The sequence below is a fragment of the Myxine glutinosa genome, chromosome 4, assembly GCF_964187855.1.
Source record: "Myxine glutinosa chromosome 4, kmMyxGlut1.1, whole genome shotgun sequence".
NCBI classification, from domain to species: Eukaryota; Metazoa; Chordata; class Myxini; order Myxiniformes; family Myxinidae; genus Myxine; species Myxine glutinosa.
The window spans coordinates 134780588-134803294 of NC_136264.1; the positions used below are offsets into that span (position 1 = coordinate 134780588).

Sequence of the window (22707 nt, forward strand, 5' to 3'; positions counted from 1 at the left end):
TCGGTGGTCAGGTGTGTGACCAAGGCTGTGAGTGGAAGGAGTGTACCGAGGTGTGTAAGGAAAGGTACGAGGAGCATGGAAACGGCTGGATGTGTGAGCAAGGAACGGGCTGCGGGGTGTAAGCATGCAGGTGGGGCATCGAAGGTAACCGGGTTAGAGGTTAGAGCGACTTTTAGCCGAATCGGGCCCTCGGTGCGTGCTGGGCCTCGCTTTGAACGGCCGCGTCCGTGCTCCACTAGGCGGAGCGGGCAGCCCGATAGGAAGGGTCGTCATGGCGACCACTTTTTGTTGAGGCATTCCGGCAGGTCGAGATCGGGACATTGGATGGCACCACGCCGGGGTGGTGCGTGGGATCTCGGCCCGGGTAAGCCCCCGTCCCTGCACCGAGTGCCGGACGCATCCAGCCGCTGGCACAGAACAACCCGCATTCATGGCTTGGCTTTACGAAGCCGGGCTTTGGACAGGAATTGGCGCACCGAGAGGCATTAGTGAGTAGACTGTGTGATGAGGTTAGAGTTTTGGACCCAAAATTCTGCTGGTACCAACCTCCTGACCCCCTCCATCCGGACCAAATTCAGATCCTGGGGGGACAGGGCCTTCTCCATCGCTGCTCCCACCCTCTGGAACTCACTACCTCACACCATCAGAGACTCCTCCTCACTCACCACATTCAAAACATCACTAAAGACCCACCTGTTCAACGCTGCATTCAACATTCAACCCACAGCATTTAACCCCTGACTATCTCTTCTCCTTCTCCCTCCTTTTGCTTTAAATATTTCCCTATTGATTCTTGTCTTGTCTTTTTGATTCTTGTCTTATATATATGCCGTATATCGCTGCTGTTTGTTTTCTTGATTCTTGTCTTTTTGCAATTGTTGTTTTCATGTATTGTTATGCATTATGTTTTCCACTCTGTCAAAGCGCCTTTGGGCTTCTGGAAAAGCGCTATACAAAATAAATGAATTATTATTATTATTATAAAATTAGAAAAAAACAAAATTTGATGATTGGCAAAGGATTGGCAGTAATGATTGGCAGATGATGGGTAGTGATTGGCAAATTTTTGATTTGTTGAAATTTGAGGTGCAAAATTGGTAGTGAGCGATGGGCCCGGTGGGTAAGGGTGGCATCCCTGCCACCCTTCCCATGTGGGGCAAAGGAGCTATAGCTTATGGGGTGTATGGCAGTGAAAACTAGCCCGGGTGGGTTAGGATATTGATAGGGATCTAGCGAAGATGACATTAGGTAACGTTAAGTTTAGTTAGTGACTGATACCTGTAGTGGGGACGCAGGTAGTTTAATGTGGATGATAATGACGTGGGAGCGCAATAGTTTAAAGGAACGACTGGGAAGCGCAAGTTTCAGAGGGGAGTAGTTAGATGAGATGATGCTGTGTGAGAACTGGACAGGTGTGTGGAGCAGTGTATGAGCAGTGAGTGTTGTGGATCAGCGCGAATGCGCTTGGGGAGAGAAGGGTGCAGGTGGCACCAGGTGTGAGAGCACAGGTGTGCAAGGAATGAGTGGTGTGGAGAGAGTTGGAGTAAGTGGTACGGAGTGGTGTGCATGGTGCGAAGGTGTGAATGGGGGAAGAGTGGACCCCCATCACGGATACCCGGGGCGGGTAGTGTAAGTGTTAGGTAGAGGGTACAGGTAAATTGTGGTTGGATATTGGCATCTGTGGTGCGGGTGACAGAATGGTATTGTGGACGGGTGCATTAGTGTTGTGGAAATGGCTGGGCGTGTAGCCTGTTAGTGTGTGTAGTTGGTTGGGCACTCCACCACTGTGAGGATGTCGGCCAGGTGAGGCCGCAGGTGGGCTCTGGGAGCCGGTAGTTGTGGATGGGGCCCGAGGATCCGGAGGACGGACCCGGGTAGCCCAGTGCCAGAGAGGGCACCGAGTGGGGAGAGCGCCAGAGGGCCTTCCCCAGGTAGATAGGTTAGGGTGAGGAGCAGGTAAGCTCGGAGGCAACTGCAGTGGTGGAGGTGTGCAGGTGGGTAGACCGGCGAGGAGAGCTACACGTCGCAGCCCAGAAATTGTGCGAGGGCACCGGGAGATGAATCGGGGGAGTGAGACCCCAAATTGAAAAGCACCACAGTTTGGGCAATGGGAATTGGTTTTTAGAACCCATAGTGTAAGAGGGCCAATGGTTTGGCAGAGAAAGACCCCGGGTAATGTAAAGTTGTTAAAGTCATTTAGGAAATAGTTAGGATTGATGAACCTGTCGCACCATACGCAGCCACTTACCTGTGGTGATGATGACTCCACACCTGTGTTTTCTTTGTTCTGTGTGCAGGAAATGAGAATTGCTGTTGGATTTGTGAGACGCATCACGACGTGGATGAGACATTGGGGTGATTCCATCTCTCCCTCCTTAGGAGGGACTGATGATGAATTGGTGATGGCAAATTATGATGTTGAGTTGGAAATGGCAAATTTGATTGGTTGGGAGGGAGAGAAGACGAATTTGGTTTATGGGAGGAACGGGGAAGACAGTAGGGACGTTTGTTGATTTGTAAAATAGATGTTTATGGGTAGTGTTGTGTTTTGTGGATACAGTAAGGGGTAAGGGAGGGGCAATGTAGGTTACCTGGTGGGGGGGGGGGGGGCGTACGGTAGGAACGTACCTGTCTCACCTGGTTCCCATGTGCCCCCAGTGTGCATTACCTTCTATTGCGTGCACTTTTGCGCCCTTACCACCTTACTCACTTGTCTGCTTCTTTTGTCTCCCACCTCCGAGGATCTGGCTTTGGGGCAGAGAGAGAGGAGAGAGAGGTGCTGGCTCCGCAGTTGTGGGCCTGCACTTTCGCTGCTTGCTGCCGGGATCGATACACCATATGGACCGCAATTTTTAATGGCCGCCCACCATGGACCGCAGTTCTTTTGCGGGCAAGCACCACCCGTTGATGGACCGATGGGTCAACGTGGCACCTATGCCATACAGGTGAACCACTAATAGTTGGCCCCCTGACGGCCACAATTCAGAAATGGACGCGGTTGGCGCCTTTCTTTATTTTTGAAAGAAGCCAGAAGGCCAAGTGCACCACATGAAGGCAAGACCAGCGGCAGAACATCGGCCGGCTGCGCCACCACCGGTGATTTATAAACACTTTATTGGTGCACCGGATGGTGCTGACTGTACATGATGGGGTGGTGCTTTTGGTGCTTGGAAGGGGTGCTCTGCACATTATTAAAGGCCGTAAGGCCACAGAGCACTCGTGGGTTGGTGTATCGATGCTGGCATGCGTGCTCTCTCTATGCATAACATCTGCATGTGTTCCTCCAAAAACAGGTCCTGGATCGTAGTGTAAATATCAGTGTAGTCTTATGTAAATAATGCTCCCTACCGGCTGTATGTTTAGTTTGAGAATTCTTTCCGCGATTCGGTTATCCTGTGGGTGTGTTTCTGTGAGGAGAAGGGTGCAACGTCGCAGGGGGACATATTTACTCATTTGTGAACATCTGTAAAACTGTCGCACTCAGGGTAGAGTTAATAGTAGAGGGAACTACATCTGAGTGCCACACTAAAGTAGGTAAAAATTTATCGGGTCGGGACGCCCCGAGGGTAGAGAAGGGTGCAATGTTGCGGATATGGGATTTGGCCTCCATCCATATCCGCTTGTAAATATTCCCCTATTTCCCCAATACTCCCCAACTATCCCCAATCCCCCATTCCCTAGTCCCATTGTCTGTAAACAACACTCTGTAGAACCGACCTTCCCCTTTTTCCCCCATTAAATGTCGTGCCCAGGTTCACCGCATCTCACGTAGACAACTATAGGACATCTTGCTAGTTATTCTTCGTCTATGTCAGTTAAGGACTCGTTTCCATTAATTCTGACTCTTCGTTGCACCAGAATGTGATTGTATGGCACCAGTAGTGAGTTTAGGACCTCCCCATACCTCCTCCCATCTTCCTCATGAAACTACAACAACAACAACAACTACAACAACAGCGCGCGGGGAGTGTGCGTCCTCACTCCGGCTTGGTTAGCCGCCATTGCCCATGTGCGCCGACGGGGTTACCACGAAGGGGCTGACTGTCGGCCCCTCGTCAAGGGCGGAGCCCGGTAACCCCCCGCACCCAATAAGAAGCAACGGGCCGATTCCATCTGGGGCGGAGCTAACGAGCCGAGGGCGTGTCACTCCCCGCTGGATATACGCAGCCACTTACCGGACGTGACGTGAGATGCGCCCCCAGCTTGAAGAGAACCAGACGCCACCTCCAGCGCGACGATACCTCCCTGCATCTTTTGGACCGCGCTATCCTGTCCCTGAGCCAAGGTGCACCTTGTGCTGTCCATCGACTACCTGCCCTTCCTTGCCATCAATCCCTGTGTGAGTCAGTCTTGTCCTGTTTATCTGTGGTCTGTCGGGGCTACTATAAGACCGTGATTAAGTGCCCACCTTCCTATACTGTACCTCTTGTCCGTGTAATCTAAACGTTCTGCATACAAATATTATAACCTCCTCCGGAGGTCTTGAGAACTGTACCCCGGGTGTCGTGTCATTTAACCCAGCCGTTGTGTCCTTTCCTTAATTGATTTAGCATAGCGCGATTTGGCCAACGTTCGAGTGGAATCGGGTAAACTGTGCAGACGCGGTCATACCAAACCGCTCGGTAAACCAACATCCAAAACCGCGTCTGTAACAATATATACACATATATATATATATATACACATATACATATATATACACATATACATATTGTTGCGGATATGGGATTTGGCCTCCATATCCGCTTGTAAATATTCCCCTATTTCCCCAATACCCCCCAACTATCCCCAATCCCCCATTCCCTAGTCCCATTGCCTGTAAATAACACTCTGTAGAACCGACCTTCCCCTTTTTCCCCCATTAAATGTCGTGCCCAGGTCCACCGCATCTCACGTAGACAACTTTCGGACATCTTGCTAGTTATTCTTAGTCTATGTCAGTTAAGGACTCGTTTCCATTAATTCTGACTCTTCGTTGCACCAGAATGTGATTGTATGGCACCAGTAGTGAGTTTAGGACCTCCCCATACCTCCTCCCATCTTCCCCATGAAACAACAACAACAACTACAACCACAGCGGGGGCGGCGTGGCCGCGGTGCGGGGAGTGGGCGTCCTCACTCCGGCTCGGTTAGCCGCCATGGCCCATGTGCTCCAGGTTACCTCCAGGTTACGGGGTTACCACGAAGGGGCTGGCTGTCAGCTCCTCGTCAAGGGCGGAGCCCGGTAACCCCCCCCGCACCCAATAAGAAGCGGCGGGCCGATTCCATCTGGGGCGGAGCTAACGAGCCGAGGGCGTGTCACTCCCCGCCGGATATACGCAGCGACTTACCGGACGTGACGTCAGATGCGCCCCGAGCTTGAAGAAGAACCAGTCGCGACCTCCGAGCGCTGAGAGACCTCCCTGCATCTTTCGGACCGTGTGGATCCTGTCCCTGAGCCAAGAGTGCACCTTGTGCTGTCCACCGACTACCTGCCCTTCCTTGCCATCAATCCCGGTGTGAGTCAGTCTTGTCCCGTTTATCTGTCGTCTGTCGGGGTGACTATAAGACCGTATTTAAGTGCCTACCTTTCTATGCTGTCTCTCTCGTCCTTGTAATCTAACGTTCCGATATATTATAACCTCCTCCGGAGGTCTTGAGAACTGTACCCTTGGTGTCGTGTCATTTTAACCCAGCCGTTGTGTCCTTTCCTCAATTGATTTAGCGTAGCGCGACTCGGCCAACGTTCGAGTATAATCGGGTAAACTGTGCAGACGCGGTCATACCAAACCGCTCGGTAAACCAACATCCACAACCGCGTCTGTAACATTTGGTGTCGAGGAGTTGGATTCGGACCTGGGACTAAATTTGTTAGGCCCAAATTTTGGAACACCAATTGTACCATTAGGGTAACAATTGGTGTCGGGAAGTGGAATTCGATCCGGAGCGCGTTTCACGCGCTCGAAATTATAACGGCGAAATTTGATTTTGTTTTACAAAAATAAAAACCCGAATTTTGAAAGTCGCGCTATGGCAGACCAAGACGGCTGGGTTCCGGTAGTAGGGAGTGAGGCAGGGTCGATCCAGGACCAAAATGAGGGACATGAGGAGAGCGAAGCAGTGAGGGTAGCAGACGCACGAAATGGCGCCTCGCACATGGCCACGGCGACCACGCCCGCGACCGTGGTAGCGCCGCTGGTGGATCCGAACCTTTTCCTCCTGCAAATGAGGGCCCTTATAGACCAAATTGGAGGTTTGAAAAACAGTATAGAGGCTAATAGTCAGCAATTGGGAAACCAAATTGTGGGATTGAGGGCTCAGAGTGAGCAATTGGGGGTAATGAGGGACGAAGCGAGGGGTACCGGTGAGGGGTTAGACAATAATTTTAAGGAGTTAGACAAGAAATTTGGGAAGTTAGACAATAATTTTGAGGGGTTAGACAACGGGATAAAAGAGGTGAGAAATGGGTTAATGGGGGTAGAAAACAGAATGGCCGCTCAAGAGAATCAAATGGAAGGGATGCAAAAGGGGTTAGAGGGGTTAGAAAACAGGATGGAAGGCAAATTGAGGGACATGAGGGACCAAGCGGAAAGGGAAGTTAAACAAATGGGGCAGCAGATAGAGGGGGTCAGAATGGGGGTAGAAACCAAACTGGATGCTCACAGGGAGGAAACGGAGCAGATGAGGGTGGCATCTGGGCAGGAGATGCAAGTGATGGGAGAGGAGATCAGAAGAGGTGTGAGTGAGGAGGTCGGAGGAGTGCGCGAGGAGGTGAGGCACTGTAAGGAGCGCATGGAGAAGGAGGTGAGAAAGGGGACTGTAAAATTGCAAGGTGATATAGAGGAGTTGACGCTGGGAGTAGAACAACTGACAGTGGGACAAAAGGAGTTGGGGGAACAGGTAAAGAAGAACACAGCGGTAATAGAGGGGTTAAAATCGACGCAGAAGGAGATGAAAAAGGACGTAGGGGTAATTAAAAAAGAGTGTCAGACGGTACATGAGGACTTGACGAGGAAAATGAACAAGGTGGTAGAGGTGATGGAGGTTAAAGAGCGGGAGGTGCGGGAGCACATAGAAAAAAATAAAGTGGAGTTAGAGGAAGAACTTAAAGGGGCGCACGAGGAGATGAAGGAGGTGAAGCAGAAATTAGAAGAAGTGGAAGAAGGGGTGAGCGAAATTAAGAAGCGACGGAGAGAGGATAAGAAAGAGATAAAAGAGGAGGTAAAAGAATTGGTCCAAAGTCTGTGTTCGGATCGTGATGATGTGCTCATTAACCGGATGAGGGATTCGCAGGTGATGGAGGAGAAGCGAAGAGAAAGAGGACCCGGTGTAAGTGGTGACCAATATGGTCGTGCGTATGATGCGCCAGGTGATTTAATAAGCTTGGGGGTCGAGATAGACCCGGGTGTTCGTGAGAGGCCGTTGGTGAAGTGTGCGACAGGTCTGGTGTGCGAAAAAGGAGGTGTGCAAGAAAGTCCGACTCTGGGGTGTGTGAGGAAAAAGTGCGTGCCAAGGAGTGAGGGTGCTGGCGAGAGTGAGTCGGTCGTAGCGCGTGTGCGAGGGAGCACATGGAAGCGCGGTGTGGTAAGTGTTACAGAGGGTGTGACGGGAGAGTGTGCGCGAGAAAGGTGTGTGACGGACAGGTGCATGGGGAAAGAGTGCGCTGTCAAAGGCAAGGAAGAATGCACGCCTGTGGTGAGTGTTACAGAGGGTGTAACGGGAGAGTGTGTGCGAGAAAGGTGTGTAACGGACGGGTGCATGAGGAAAGAGTGCGCTGTCAAGAGTAAGGGTGAGTGCGCTGTCAAGAGTGGAGGTGAGAGTAGTAAGAGTGACACGGAGCGTGAGTTGGTTATGACAGGTGAGAAAGGATGCACACCTGGAATGGTAGAGCGTGAGTGGGAATGCACGCTGGAATTGGTAGTGAGGCACGTGGTTGGGTGTGCGAATGAGAGCACACCTGTGATTGTCACAGAGGAGGTGACCGAGGAGGGGGCGCGAAGAGGTGTGTTGGTGAGGTGTGCGACCAACGAATGTGTGCCAAAGTGTTCGGTGGTCAGGTGTGTGACCAAGGCTGTGAGTGGAATGAGTGTACCGAGGTGTGTAAGGAAAGGTACGAGGAGCATGGAAACGGCTGGATGTGTGAGCAAGGAACGGGCTGCGGGGTGTAAGCATGCAGGTGAGGCATCGAAGGTAACCGGGTTAGAGGTTAGAGCGACTTTTAGCCGAATCGGGCCCTCGGTGCGTGCTGGGCCTCGCTTTGAACGGCCGCGTCCGTGCTCCACTAGGCGGAGCGGGCGGCTGGATAGGAAGGGTCGTCATGGCGACCACTTTTTGTTGAGGCATTCCGGCAGGTCGAGATCGGGCCATGGGATGGCACCGCGCCGAGGTGGTGCGTGGGATCTCGGCACGGGTAAGCCCCCGTCCCTGCACCGAGTGCCGGACGCATCCAGCCGCTGGCACCAAACAACCCGCATTCATGGCTTGGCTGTACGAAGCCGAGCTTTAGAAGTGAATTGGCGCACCGAGAGGCATTAGTAAGTAGACTGTAATGACAAGGATAGTGTTTTGGCCCCGAAATTAGAAAAACAAAATTTGATGATTGGCAAAGGATTGGCAGTAATGATTGGCAGATGATGGGCAGTGATTGGCCAAATTTTTGATTTGTTGAAATTTGATGTGCAAAATTGGTAGTGAGCGATGGGCCCGGTGGGTAAGGGTGGCATCCCTGCCACCCTTCCCATAGGGGGGGCAAATGCGCACTAGCTTATGGGGTGTATGGCAGTGAAAACTAGCCCGGGTGGGTTAGGATATTGATAGGGCCCTAGAGATTGACATTAGGTAACGTTAAGTTTAGTTAGTGACTGATACCTGTAGTGGGGACGCAGGTAGATTAGTATGGATGATAATGACGAGGGAGCGCAATAGTTTAAAGGGACGACTGGGAAGCGCGAGTTTCAGAGGGGAGTAGTTAGATGAGATGATGCTGTGTGAGAGCTGGACAGGTGTGTGGAGCAGTGTGGAGCAGTGTGGAGCAGTGTATGGGTAGTGAGTGTGTGGATCAGCGCGAATGCGCTTGGGGAGAGAAGGGTGCAGGCGGCACCAAGAATGAGAGCACAGGTGTGCAAGTACAGGTGTGTGGAGAGAGTTGGAGTAAGTGGTACGGAGTGGTGTGCATGGTGCGAAGGTGTGAATGGGGGAAGAGTGGACCCCCATCACGGATACCCGGGGCGGGTAGTGTAAGTGTTAGGTAGAGGGTACAGGTAAATTGTGGTTGGATATTGGCATCTGTGGTGCGGGTGACAGAATGGTATTGTGGACGGGTGCATTAGTGTTGTGGAAATGGCTGGGCGTGTAGCCTGTTAGTGCGTGTAGTTGGTTGGGCACTCCACCACTGTGAGGATGTCGGCCAGGTGAGGCCGCAGGTGGGCTCTGGGAGCCGTTAGTGTCAGTGGGTGCCTGAGGATCCCGGGTGTGGATCGGGCAGCCCAGTGCCAGAGAGGGCACCGAGTGGGGAGAGCGCCAGAGGGCCTTCCCCAGGTAGTTAGGTTAGGGTAAGGAGCAGGTAAGCTCGGAGGCAACTGCAGTGGTGGAGGTGTGCAGGTGGGTAGACCCGCTGGGAGAGGTACACGCCACAGCCCAGAAATTGTGCGAGGGCACCGGGAGATGAATCGGGGGAGTGAGACCCCAAATTGAAAAGCACCACAGTTTGGCCAATGGGAATTGGTTTTTGAACCCATAGTGTAAGAGGGCCAATGGTTTGGCAGGAGAAAGACCCCGGGTAATGTAAAGTTGTTAAAGTCATTTAGGAAATAGTTAGGATTGATGAACCTGTCGCACCATACGCAGCCACTTACCTGTGGTGATGATGACTCCACACCTGTGTTTTCTTTGTTTGAGTTGCAGGAAGGAAAATTGCTGTTTGGATTTGTGAGACGCATCACGACGTGGATGAGACATTGGGGTGATTCCATCCCTCCCTCCTTAGGAGGGACTGATGATGAATTGGTGATGGCAAATTATGATGTTGAGTTGGAGATGGCAAATTTTGATGAGAGTTGAAAATGGCAAATTTGATTGGTTAGGAGAGAGAGAAGACGAATTTGGTTTATGGGAGGAACGGGCAAGACAGTAGGGACGTTTGTTGATTTGTAAAGTAGATGTTTATGGGTAGTGTTGTGTTTTGTGGGTACAGTAAGGGGTAAGGGAGGGGCCATGTAGGTTACCTGGTGGGGGGGGGGGGCGTACGGTAGGAACGTACCTGTCTCACCTGGTTCCCATGTGCCCCCAGTGTGCATTACCTTACATTGCGTGCACTTTTGCTCCCTTACCACCTTACTCACTTGTCTGCTTCTTTTGTCTCCCACCTCCGAGGATCTGGCTTTGGGGCAGAGAGAGAGGAGAGAGAGGTGCTGGCTCCGCAGTTGTGGGCCTGCACTTTCGCTGCTTGCTGCCTGGATCGATACACCATATGGACCGCAATTTTGGTGGCCACCCACAATGGACCGCAGTTCTTTTGCGGCCAAGCACCACCCATTGATGGACCTCTGGGTCAACGTGGCACCTATGCCAAACAGGTGAACCACTAATAGTTGGCCCCCTGACGGCCACAAATAGTAAATGGACGCGGTTGGCGCCTTTCTTTATTTTTAAAGAAGCAAGAACACCAAGTGCACCACACGAAGGCAAGACCAGCGGCAGAACATCGGCCGGCTGCGACACCACACCATGATTATTAAACATTTTATTGGTGCACCGGATGGTGCTGACTGTGTAATGGGGTGGTGCTTTTGGTGCTTGGAAGGGGTGCTCTGCACATTATTAAAGGCCGTAAGGCCACAGAGCACTCGTGGGTTGGTGTATCGATGCTGGCATGCGTGCTCTCTCTCTATGCATAACATCTGCATGTGTTCCTCCAAAAACAGGTCCTGGATCGTAGTGTAAATATCAGTGTAGTATTGTAAATAATGCTCCCTACCGGCTGTATGTTTAGTTTGCGAATTCTTTCCGCGATTCGGTTATCCTGTGGGTGTGTTTCTGTGAGGAGAAGGGTGCAACGTCGCAGGGGGACATATTTACTCATTTGTGAATATCTGTAAAACTGTCGCACTCAGGGTAGAGTTAATAGTAGAGGGAACTACATCTGAGTGCCACACTAAAATAGGTAAAAATTTATCGGGTCGGGACGCCCCGAGGGTAGAGAAGGGTGCAATGTTGCGGATATGGGATTTGGCCTCCATATCCGCTTGTAAATATTCCCCTATTTCCCCAATACCCCCCAACTATCCCCAATCCCCCATTCCCTAGTCCCATTGCCTGTAAATAACACTCTGTAGAACCGACCTTCCCCTTTTTCCCCCATTAAATGTCGTGCCCAGGTCCACCGCATCTCACGTAGACACCTTTCGGACATCTTGCTAGTTACCTTCGCAAAAGCGGAAGGTTATGTTTTGATCGCTGTGTATTTATTTGTATGTCTGTGTGTGTGTGTGTGTGTATGTTATTCGCATAACTCAAAAAGTATTCAACCGAATTGCATGAAATTTGGTGGGATGATTGGTTATTATACGGGACACATTTGATTAGATTTTGGGAGCAATCGGGTCAAAGGTCAGGGGGGTCACGACCTTGCAAAATGTGCATTTTTTGTCATAACTCGGTCAATTCTTATCCGATTTGCATGAAATCAGCACCAAACTGTTCACTGTTCTGTTCCCTACACTCCCATGCCAAGTACAGAACAGTAGCTGCGGCGAAGGTATGCGCTCTACCGAGTGCCCGTTCTAGTTATTCTTAGTCTATGTCAGTTAAGGACTCGTTTCCATTAATTCTGACTCTTCGTTGCACCAGAATGTGATTGTATGGCACCAGTAGTGAGTTTAGGACCTCCCCATACCTCCTCCCATCTTCCCCATGAAACAACAACAACAACAACTACAACCACAGCGGGGGCGGCGTGGCCGCGGTGCGGGGAGTGGGCGTCCTCACTCCGGCTCGGTTAGCCGCCATGGCCCATGTGCTCCAGGTTACCTCCAGGTTACGGGGTTACCACGAAGGGGCTGGCTGTCAGCTCCTCGTCAAGGGCGGAGCCCGGTAACCCCCCCCGCACCCAATAAGAAGCGGCGGGCCGATTCCATCTGGGGCGGAGCTAACGAGCCGAGGGCGTGTCACTCCCCGCCGGATATACGCAGCGACTTACCGGACGTGACGTCAGATGCGCCCCGAGCTTGAAGAAGAACCAGTCGCGACCTCCGAGCGCTGAGAGACCTCCCTGCATCTTTCGGACCGTGTGGATCCTGTCCCTGAGCCAAGAGTGCACCTTGTGCTGTCCACCGACTACCTGCCCTTCCTTGCCATCAATCCCGGTGTGAGTCAGTCTTGTCCCGTTTATCTGTCGTCTGTCGGGGTTACTATAAGACCGTATTTAAGTGCCTACCTTTCTATGCTGTCTCTCTCGTCCTTGTAATCTAACGTTCCGATATATTATAACCTCCTCCGGAGGTCTTGAGAACTGTACCCTTGGTGTCGTGTCATTTTAACCCAGCCGTTGTGTCCTTTCCTCAATTGATTTAGCGTAGCGCGACTCGGCCAACGTTCGAGTATAATCGGGTAAACTGTGCAGACGCGGTCATACCAAACCGCTCGGTAAACCAACATCCACAACCGCGTCTGTAACAATATATATATATATATACACATATACATATATATATACACATACATATATATATACACATATACATATATATACACATACATATATATATACACATATACATATATATACACATACATATATATATATATATATATATATACATACATATATATACATTGCTTTTTGAAGCAATGTTTTACGGCCGGATGCCCTTCCTGACGCCAACCCTTTTTGCCGCCTTTAACGACAAGCAGGGAATTACCAGTGAACTGGTACTCAATTAGCCGACCTGGGAAGGATGACAGGCTGAGTCAACCCCCCTGGCGTTAATTCAGCGATTAGACCGGGATTCGAACCCAGGATCCTAAGCCGGCACCCTAGCCGCTAGCCCAACACCAGGCATTATATATATATATATATATATATATATATAATACAAGATTCAACATGAATAATAAATACAAGTTTAAATAGACCCTCAGGGGGTCATTTCCACACCAATATTTTGGTCTGCAACCTCTGGTGTACTTTGAAAACTCCCAAACAACCTCATTGGAGAGAGTCGGTGTGAGGAGGGGTGGATGGGCCAGCGTGAGAAGTCCTATTCTGCATTGTATACACAATGCTGCATAACCAGCTTGAAACAATACTGCCCAAAGTGACACAGCAAGGTCCCACATCAAGTGGAGAGGAAATACATTCTGTTGAGAAACGCAAAACCACCAAGCCGTAACCATTTTTGTGAAAAGAGAAAACTCGATCTTGGAGACGCAGCATGTAATGTAGTTTTCAATTGACAGAAGGACTCTCGTGTCAAAATGTGCACATGGTGTCCAATTCTGCAACATTCCCCAACAAGGCGAAACCAAGTAGCAGACCTTTTTTCAGCTGACTGACTACTAAACCATACTGTTAGACGGGCCCATATACTGTACCTTATAGCTATAACCCTCAGTACAGTGCTACATAACCATAATAATGGTTATTGGACAACAACGAACCACAGTGAAACTCAAGAATGTGTGGCACACCGACACCCACACACAAACAGATGTCTGTATATGTAAATTGTACTGCAACGGGTTTGGGTCTTTGAGGACCACATACAAGCTAGGCTCAACTGCCCCAGAATGACTGAGTGGTGAAACTATCCAAAATGGAGTGGGCAAGTGGACATGAAGAATTTCACCCGGTGGGAACAAACAATCATGTGACTCTGGTTCACGACAAAGCAAATGGTTCATTGCTAAGCGAACAGGATCTTCCCGCCAAAATGAGAAAGAAGGCAGCTTCATGCAATTTCATGATGGAATACACCGATCAAGCAATTCCGATTCCGACTTAATAAATAAAACTGTGAAAAGACATGCAAATCCCAACGGACCTCAATGGGAGAGCAACACAAAGAGAAACTTGTTCACCATAAATGAACTACCCACAACCACAGATCCTACACACAAGAAGGGAATGGTCAGGAAAGATGGAATATAAATAAATCAAGTGTTGAGAAAGGACAAAGCAAAATAAAAGTCCGTCTTGGGTGCAGCAATAATGGCCACCGGCGGACCACACGGTCTACACTCCAGGCAGGAAGCAGGAAGTTGTCTGGCCATTGTGCATTGGCATGTCTGTGTCGCTGATGCTAGAGCCACTTCCGCCATCTCTGACAGGACCTGAACGCTGAGGAGCTCCAGCACACGGCTCAGTATTCCACTTGACTTGACTGAGACACAGTTCCGTTGTGACTGGTGCATGCCCTCAAATCACCAAAACTTCAGGTACTCTGTACTGAGTTTGCACTGCACTCCTCCAAACTCCTTTCAAAAAATAATAATTTGTGTCCACAGCACACTGGTGCCCCATATCGTATTAGGTTGGGCAAGTTACCCCTCATTTGGCCTGATCATCCCTGTGGTTTGTAGCTCTCTATACGTCCCCTGGGGCAGCGATCCACCGGGTGACAAGGAACCATGGGGAAAAATAATAATAAAAGGGGGTTGGTAGGGTGAGGGAGATACACCAGGGTGTGCGGAACATGTGGCTGGCAACTCTACCTTCAGAACATTTAGCCATGTATGCCCATTCACAAAAATACATATCCATATACAATAATCAAAAATACACCAGCTCTCCCAAACATACAACAACAACATGCATTTTAGGCCATTTTCCCTGCTAGAGTGGGGGTTAGCCTTGCGGTCCCCATGACAATCTTCTCCATCTTGCCCTATTTTCTGCATCTCCCCTTGTTAACCCCTTGCCCGCATTTCTTCTTCCACCATCTTTAGCCAAGTCTTTCTCGGTCTTCCCCGTCCTCTACTTCCTTCCACATTCATTTCCATCACTCTTCTCATCCAGTCACTTTCATCCTTCCTCAACACATGACCAAACCATCTCAACCTGTTGCTCTTCACAGCATCAATCACAGGCTCTATTCCCATAATCTTTCGCAATTCATCATTTGTCTTCCTCTCTCTCAACGATACTCCGCACATCCATCGAACCATTCGCATTTCCACCCTTTCCAGCCTTCGTTGCTGCTCTACATTCATGACCCATGTCTCACTCCCTAAATCATAACACTTCTCACACATGCAGCATACACCTTTCCCTTCAGCTTCAACGACACTCCCTTAAGCACTCCCAAACATGTTTCAGTATAATCTGTATACAGTACCACCTTAATCTACGTAAATTTGGACAAATTAGGTGTGCATGATGATAAAGCAAGGAAAATGCACGTCAAGTAAAGGTACGCAAGTGAAATAATCTGGCTTCAGATGGGGGACGAGGAGAAAAGATCAAAAAAACAAGCAGGAATAAGCACAAATAAATAACTTAATAAAAACAAAGTATTTTCATTGCTAACAAAAGCATCTTTAACCCAAGGACTAAACAAGAGGAGACATGAGACAGCTCTGATATCGTCATAAAAAATAAGGGTGGGGCCGGGTGGGGATGGAGTGGGAGGGGGAGCAGAAATAAAAAACAAGCAGGTTAAGAAAAAGGAAAGAAAATAAACTGGCAATTATAGACAGATAAAATGAATCGACAAGGTGTATACAGAAGAGAGTAAGCATAAAAGGAGAGAAGTGAAAGAATGCCATAAGAAGGGCAGTGGGTTAAGCAGAACAGGTGGCTAACCATCGTTTGCCTTGTTCCAGCTCTGTAACAATCCTTCCACTTCCAATGTCTGAAGCCGAACGTGAAACACCACGAGACAAAACTGCCACACCCAAGCCGTGGTTACTTCAGATGGGTGGAACCTGAACCTACCTGAGCTTCGTCCCACCCCATTTGTATGTTTACGAACCCTAAAAATCCCTCCCACCTACTAGTCTGCTTTACCTTCAACTTCAACCTGATCGTTAACATCCTTCTTTCCTTTTCGATGTATTATTTCCAAGCTAACTTGTTTATCCACAGCTATAGCAGGGAAAATGGCCTTAAAATGCCTGTTGTTGTTGTTGTATGCATGATTGCATGCCCTCCTCGGCCTCACTACCTACCCACCCCCAATGTGGCCCTCATTTCTTCACCCCTGCTAAACGTGATTCACTCTCTGCCTCAACAGCCGAAAAACCTAGTACACGACTTCCTCCTTTACTTCTGACCCATCCCAACCCCCTTAATCCACACGTTGAACCCTATATTCCCATCTGCCCAGTGAAATAAAAATCGTGGATCACAGTTGATAAAACGTTAACCCAAGTTCAGGTGCGGAATGAGAAAATAAGTCAAGGATACATAATATAAATGGAGGCAAAAAAGTGTTTTACTACATTTAAAACAAGACTTTCAAAAGACTCGGTGACGAATGCTCGCCATGAGAGAAGGAAAAGGCAAGACAGCTCACACACAAAATATTCAAATAACACCACTTTTTAAAGTCAATAAACCATTATATATACAGTACCAATTTGAAATCAGACAACTGTCAGCAAGCAGCCATCTTGCACAGGAAACATCCCTACATACCATTCTTGGCAAATGCTTGCACCAGGAATGCCAAAGCTTAGAATTCCAGCACACAGGCCCACGTTTTGTCCCACAACACTTAAGAAAAATCAGGAGCCAAGGGACACCAGAATGGCACAGAAGTTGAGGCAGTGGGGATAAGATCCCTGAACTGGATTTTTATTCATGTCTTTAAAATCTTGTCCAACTGGATTGCTATCAAAAAAGGTTCAACAGAAGCTTGGAAAATGAATCCAACCACAGCTTAGGTGTGGATGCCAAAAACAAGGATGAGGGTTTGCGGCCAAAAAATAATTAAACATTTGGGGAAAATAAACTCTCATAAATGATCAATTCACTTTGGATACATTAGTGACCTATTGGCAAGGTCACTTGTCAGCCATTCCATAATTACAGCTTCCACTCAAACTGAACGGAGCAGTATTAAGAACTCGATTTCGAAGATTCAGTAAGTCCTCCCCCCAAGCCCTCTCCCTCCCACACATCTCCCTGCTCTCAAATGTTATGTTTGTGTGCTTCCCCTTCTCTCCCCATCTTGTCTTCCGCTCCCTCTTTTTATATTTTTTGTTTGTCTGGTTGATTTGTTTGTGAAATAAATGTTAGCTCTTTCACGAGCCTCGATTCAGTATACAAAAAAGTGGAGCAAGTCTCAGGAGAACTGCCATGTCGATATTAGAGGATCAGCAAAAACCCAACTGGCTCGTCAATTACCTCAACAGGGCGTGGATAACCTGCATGCCCCACCAGGCCTTGTCTGTGAGTCCATTCAATGTGGTCGACAACTATTCCCTACCCTCGTTACGGGTCGTTTCAAATGACCACAGGTCCTACCCTCAACTGTACTTTCCCATTTTATTTGAAAATCCAATACCTCATGCATAGTTTTTTAAGAAGAAAAAAAGCAGCAACACAAAAAATGGAGCTTCTGGCTCCAAATAACAGCATGTATAAACATCGTTTAAAATTACAGACCTAGGGTAAGTGATCAGAAGCAGACCTACTCCAGCCAACGAGCCAGTGCCTAAAGGCAATGGGTGTGAGTGCAAAGCGCAAGGGAATGTGTGCAGTTATCTTGTCCAACAATCGAGGACAATGATAAACAGGAAAGCTACGCAGAGAACAGCACGCACGCAAAGCTACATTGTTCAACAACTTCACTGGCCCCTCACCACCTCGCGTCCTCGGCGTCCTCACCAAGGTCTTCCCTCCCCACCCCCCCTCCCAATGTCATACAACGTCACAAATCGACCTTGTAAAGACCAATCAATGACACCCAACCTTCAAAAAAAATCCACTCCCTTTACAGACAGGTGTTGCTCAAATCTACTCTGAACAAACTATTTTCAACTTCTTGCAAAGTCATTACTGTTGAAAATAGTTTTCATTAGCAATAAGCTTTAAATGACAAATAAAAAACCACCGTTTAGAGGCCATTTTTCCCCACAAAGCGGGGGTTGGCCTTTTCGGGGACCGTGGTTGTTGTTGTTTTTTTTGGTCCCCTTTTTGAAGCAATGTTTTACGGCCGGATGCCCTTCCTGCTGCCAACCCTGTTTGTCGCCTTTTACGACAAGCAGGGAATTACCAGTGTGCTGGTACTCAATTAGCCGACCTCGGAAGGATGAACAGGCTGAGTCAACCCCCCTGGCGTTAATTCAGCGATCGACCGGGATTCAAACCCAGGATCCTTAGATCCTAAGCTGGCACCCTAGCCACTAGCCCAACACCAGGGATTTTTATTTTTATGACAAATAAAATGTGCAAATCACCAATAACTTGTCTTTAAAGTGCCTCCAAGATCTTGTGGGAAAAAAATCTAATTGGGAGGGGCACGACAAGCACGAGGTGAAGGCACGTAAAGACAACTCTTCATTGGGCAGGAATGGATTTATGTAAATCTGTAATTGCTATTTCACATGGCCGAAAACTCTTGTATACAGAGTCGAGGCTCATGGAGGTGCGATAACACAGAATGGATCAAGCCATAACAGACCGAAAGGAGAAGTGGAAATTGGGGTGCGGAAAGGGGGGGGGGGGAACACACCAAAAGCGGTTTAAAGGGACAAAATAGCTAGAGACCTGAAGGAAGAAAGGGGTACACATTGGGTGAAAAAGCTGTATACATGTGCAACCTCTCAGGAAAGAAAATAGACAAAAAAAAAAACTGAAGAGAAGGGTGAGGGAGCAGGGAAGGGGGGACAATATAATCTGGAGACAGTAACAGGTGGGCTAGAGGAGGGTTAATGAGGGCAGAAAATATCATGGGAATGGATGGGGGAGTGACCTCAAATGATAGGGCACACCTGGCTTGAAGACCTGGGGAAAGAATGGGATTGAAGAGAATGTGGAAGTTCGTTCCACATGCAGGAAAAAGAGAAACGAATGAGTGGCGGTGAAGAGTGATTCTGGATTTTGGTAGTTTCACCAGGAGGGGGTTGATGTTGGACCGCGTCCATCCTGCAGAAAGCTGGGGGGTGAGAAGACAATGCATGGAAAGACCAGAAAGGAGATGGTGCAAGACAGAGAGACCACCTGTCTGCAATTGGAAAGCGAGAGGTCCTTCCAGAAAGAGAGTGAGAGTGAGATTTGTCAGGATTAAAAGGCATTCCTAGTGTTTCACCAGCTCGTGATACCATCAAGGTCTGCAGAGATGGGCAAAGCTTCTGCATTCCTATCTGAAGGATGAGGGTTAACATGGCAGGGGGTGGAGTCATCAGCAAAGAAATAGAGGATTTTTCCAGAGTCAGAAAGATCATGATGAAGATTAGGAATAGGATGGGCCAAGACACGACCTTGGACACTCCAGTCTTAACAGGGAGATGAGATTAGAGTATCCCATTGAGAGTCCTGTGTTGAGTACAAGAGTAGATTAAGTCAGTGAGCCATGTGTGGAGTTGGCTTTCGATGCCATAGCTAGAGTTTGGAGAGCAAAACAGGGTGCCAGACTGTATTGAATGCTCGAGATATGTCCAGAGAGACGGCCCTGATCTCATGTCTGACATTGATGACCTCCTCTCATTGTTGGGAGAGCAGAAGCAGCATGTCCATTGCAGAGCCATACATAGAGAGAGTTGCAACAATGGAATTCTTGGGTTTTCAAGATCACTTGATGCATGGACGCCATTTTGTGTCCACACGAGGAGAGCAGAGACCACAGATTTTTAAAAGTACACAAATAATTGACAATTTAGACAAGAAAAATGACACGTTGTGACTGGGGAATTACGAATCCATGAGAAAAAGTGTCAATGTAAAAGTTTCCCACAAATACCTTAAGAAAGATCATCTTCAAAGCTAAAGTCAATATACTGAAATGGAAAGCAGCAGCACCTTCATGGAACGTCAAATTCACAGCTGTGTGAAGAAAATTTCGGAGCTTATTGTTGTACAGATTCAGTTTAATCACAGTGTGTGATCATCATTGGCTCCTCATGCATCATCATCAGTTAATGCATTGGCTCCTCACTATTGCCTCGTTTATATGAAATATCTCACAGATAGCATAATTACGATTTAAGACAAAGCATCCTCTATTTGCTTTTTTGGGGGATTTTCAGCATCAGCATCATTGATAAGATCGAAACAAACAATAATAAGCTAGAATGGTACTCGTCGTCCGATATGCCTCGCCCACATTATTACATCATTATACATATGTGTACCAAGCTTGATTTAAATCCCTTCAGCTGTTCTCAAGTATCACATGTAAACCTGACATGACCTCTGACGTTTGACACCGAAATCTAATCAGTTCACTTTTGCATCATAATATATACACATAGCAAGTTTGGTCAAAATTCCATAACTGGTTCACAAGTTAGCATAGTTAACTTAATTTTTACATAAAAGGACCTCTTACCTTTGACCTCTTGACCCCATAATATAATCTGTTTATGTTTACACCATTATACATACTTGTACCAAGTTTGACTTGGTTCCCTTCAGCCGTTCTCAAGTTAACGCAGTTACGAAAGGCCGATTACAGACTCTGACCTTTGACCTCTTGATCCCAAAATCTGCTCAGTTTATCTTTGCAAGCATCATAATATATACTGAAATGAAGTTTGGTTAAAATCCCATGACTGTTTCACAAGTTAGCTCAGTAACAGAATTTTTACCTAACGGGACCTCTGACCTTTGACTTAATGACCCCATAATCTAATCAGTTCATCTTTACCTTATTCTACATGCCTGTACCGAGTTTGACTTGGATCCATCAGCCTTTCCCAAGTTATCATGGTAAGAAAACCGATAACGGATGGACAGACGGATATACAGCCGGACAGACAAACCGAAAACATAATTCCACCGGCGACTTCGTCAGCAGAGGCATAAAAATAAAATAGTGCACGTGAAATGTACCAATAACTCGTGAGCATGAGAACAACAAGTGAATCCACTTGGATTCCGCCCAGGTTGGCACATGGAAATTATGATGTAGCATAATTATCATCTCGGGTCAAGATTTGAAATTATGCCATGGTTTTTGTAAAATTGCTACTAGTATTCACATTATGTACTTTTCTTTTGATTTAAACATCCATAAATACAAAACAAATAGTTTTGTAATCTTAAAAATTTATTAAATGTACAAAATTCCTATCCTATAACATATATATCCTATAACCTATCCTATATATATCCTATATCATATAACATATATCCTATATATCCTATAACATAACATATAACAAATATATCCTATATTATGTACTAGCGAGCGGCCGCGTACCAGCCAAAGGGGTAGCCCATGGTTAGCCTAAATATAGATTTGATGACGTCATGTTTACACATCTGAGCGACAGAAACTGTCTACACATCTGAGCGACAGAAACGTCTACACTGTTGGAGCTTCACTTTTGGAGAGACAGAAATTCTGGGTCATTTGGGTCCTCTGGGTCATTTGGGTCATTTGGGTCCTCTGGGTCATTTGGGTCCTCTGGGTCCTCTGGGTCATTTGGGTCCTCTGGGTCATTTGGGTCCTCTGGGTCATTTGGGTCCTCTGGGTCATTTGGGTCCTCTGGGTCATTTGGGTCCTCTGGGTCATTTGGGTCCTCTGGGTCATTTGGGTCCTCTGGGTCATTTGGGTCCTCTGGGTCATTTGGGTCCTCTGGGTCATTTGGGTCCTCTGGGTCATTTGGGTCCTCTGGGTCATTTGGGTCCTCTGGGTCATTTGGGTCCTCTGGGTCATTTGGGTCCTCTGGGTCATTTGGGTCATGTGGGTCATTTGGGTCCTCTGGGTCATTTGGGTCCTCTGGGTCATTTGGGTCCTCTGGGTCATTTGGGTCCTCTGGGTCATCTGGGTCATTTGGGTCCTCTGGGTCATTTGGGTCCTCTGGGTCATTTGGGTCCTCTGGGTCATTTGGGTCCTCTGGGTCATTTGGGTCCTCTGGGTCATTTGGGTCCTCTGGGTCATTTGGGTCCTCTGGGTCATTTGGGTCCTCTGGGTCATTTGGGTCCTCTGGGTCATTTGGGTCCTCTGGGTCATTTGGGTCCTCTGGGTCATTTGGGTCCTCTGGGTCATTTGGGTCCTCTGGGTCATTTGGGTCCTCTGGGTCATTTGGGTCCTCTGGGTCATTTGGGTCCTATATTCCTATCCTATAACATATATATCCTATAACCTATCCTATATATATCCTATATCATATAACATATATCCTATATATCCTATAACATAACATATAACAAATATATCCTATATTATGTACTAGCGAGCGGCCGCGTACCAGCCAAAGGGGTAGCCCATGGTTAGCCTAAATATAGATTTGATGACGTCATGTTTACACATCTGAGCGACAGAAACTGTCTACACATCTGAGCGACAGAAACGTCTACACTGTTGGAGCTTCACTTTTGGAGAGACAGAAATTCTGGGTCATTTGGGTCATTTGGGTCCTCTGGGTCATTTGGGTCCTCTGGGTCATTTGGGTCCTCTGGGTCATTTGGGTCCTCTGGGTCATTTGGGTCCTCTGGGTCATTTGGGTCCTCTGGGTCATTTGGGTCATTTGGGTCATTTGGGTCCTCTGGGTCATTTGGGTCATTTGGGTCCTCTGGGTCATTTGGGTCCTCTGGGTCATTTGGGTCCTCTGGGTCATTTG

The 22707-nt window shown here is 48.0% G+C and overlaps 1 protein-coding gene across 8 annotated transcripts in view; it reads right to left on the bottom strand.

The window, feature by feature from the left end:
• LOC137425265 (splicing regulator ARVCF) overlaps positions 1-22707 on the bottom strand; it is a 193337-nt gene that overhangs the window by 161395 nt on the left and 9235 nt on the right. For 2 of the 8 annotated variants that reach the window (XM_078776471.1, XM_068113512.2), the window contains exon 1: positions 15779-15889. The exons of the other annotated variants lie outside the window; for them this stretch is intronic. The gene's annotated coding sequence lies outside the window, so the exon portion shown is untranslated. Of the gene's footprint in view, positions 1-15778; positions 15890-22707 lie in introns of those variants that run through there. 8 annotated transcript variants of the gene reach the window in all.